The 1,717-nt window shown below is 42.9% G+C and overlaps 1 long non-coding RNA gene across 5 annotated transcripts in view; it reads left to right on the top strand.

The window, feature by feature from the left end:
- LOC105310611 overlaps nucleotides 1–1,717 on the top strand; it is a 2,279-nt gene continuing 562 nt past the window's right edge. For 2 of the 5 annotated variants that reach the window (XR_002778599.1, XR_002778600.1), the window contains exons 1-3: nucleotides 1–38; nucleotides 343–466; nucleotides 1,284–1,408. This is a non-coding gene — a long non-coding RNA (uncharacterized LOC105310611). The other 3 variants (XR_002778598.1, XR_002778601.1, XR_002778597.1) reach the window with 3 other exon arrangements.

The raw sequence follows: 1,717 nt of genomic DNA, 5'->3' as shown, positions 1-1,717 counted from the left end.
TGGAACACAACCCCTTACCAGCTAGCTCGGCAGATCAGGTATCAGGCTCATTCGCTACCCTCCCGTGTTATCCTTCTACCCGTGTACTTCCTCTGGACCAGAGCAGGGAAAGAAAACCGCTTGTTTCTGCTCCGTTTCATCAGGATAGCTTTTCCCGAGGATTCATTTTTATCTTAATTAGTTCCAGAGCCTCTGCCCTTCCTCTGTTATCTATCAGAGGGAAATGATGATGGGCTCTATTGCTCTGGCAACACATTTCCCCTTTGCAGGTTCTTTTCTCCTGTGGTCTGTAACCTTGTCTTTTTTTTTTTTTTTTTAAATCCCGGCTCCCTACTGCTGAAGTTCAACACTGGCAGATACTGCAGTGGCTGCTCAAGTGAATGGAGAACCTTATGATCTGGAGCGGCCCTTGGAGACAGATTCTGACCTCAGATTTCTGACCTTCGAGTCCACAGAGGGGAAAGCAGTAAGTTTCTTATTGGAAATACAGTGGCTCCTAAACTAAGAGATATTTAAGTGGGCATTTCTAACATCTTTTTTCCCCTCCGTTTCTCCATTTGCATTTGGGAGGGAGACCTACCACAGATGGCTTGTCTTGACTATTCCTGGTTCAGCCGGATATTTATGATGAAAGTTTTTACTTAGCCTAGGTCTATTAAGCAGACGTTACTCGTACTAGTAAAAGAGAGAGATAATAATTTGAAAACAGAAGGGATTATATGCCAATTCAGCACCCCGCTCCCCGCAACTCTTGAGACACCTATTAAATCATCTGTAGCATATATCTAATCCTAATGTGTTTTTCACAAGCGAGCATACAATCCTCACTTTGTCCTCTTCATGTAATGTAGACCTCATCTATTAGGATCCAAAAAAATGGAGTTCTCATGTCCCCTGTGTGTAAATGGTGACAAAATACTAGAGCAGTGGTTACGTCATACTAGATTGCCAGGATAGGAAAAAAGATAGAGTTGAGCAGAGCCCTTAGAAATCAGTCTTAAGGAAGTCGTTTACTCCGAAGCCCTAAAAGGAGACGTCATGGGTAAGCAAAGGAAGACTGGCCCCTGGTCCTCCTGCACTGCTGCTCCTGCCTTCTGCTTTCTCTTTTGCTCAGTTTTTCTTTTTTCCTTTTTACCATGTAGTGGTCACCACTTCCATTTTGTGGTACTTATTCCTAGAAGGATCATACTGGTTTCACACCAGCTTCTTGGAGGAGAAGATCAAAGAGCTGGGGGTTAAAGGGGATGGTTGTGAACGCGTGAGCTCCTTTCTCGTAAATGCAGGTGTTCTGGCACTCCAGCACCCACGTCCTGGGGGCAGCAGCTGAACAGCTCCTAGGTGCCATCCTCTGCCGCGGTCCAAGCACAGAAAGTGGCTTCTACCATGATTTCTTCCTGGGGAAGGACCGGTGAGTAGCGTGAGGAAGAAGAGAATGATGATGGGGTTGTTTCTTTTTTTAGAGAGTATTATTTTAAAGTATTTTTTTTATTTCAGGTTTTTTGAGGTATACTTGACAAATAAAATTTTAATATTTTTAAAGTGTACAGTGCGATAAGTCAGTACTCAGCGTACAATGTGAAAGGATTCCCACGTCGAGTTAGTTAACATCCATCACCTCACTGTTTTTTTTTTTGGTGAGAACACTTAAGATTTACTATTGGCAAATTTCAGTTATAGAATGCAGAATTATCAGCTATAGTCACCATGCTATACATTA

This window comes from Pteropus vampyrus, unplaced genomic scaffold (assembly GCF_000151845.1).
Source record: "Pteropus vampyrus isolate Shadow unplaced genomic scaffold, Pvam_2.0 Scaffold7270, whole genome shotgun sequence".
Taxonomy (NCBI): Eukaryota; Metazoa; Chordata; class Mammalia; order Chiroptera; family Pteropodidae; genus Pteropus; species Pteropus vampyrus.
This window is presented reverse-complemented; position numbering and strand designations above follow the sequence as displayed.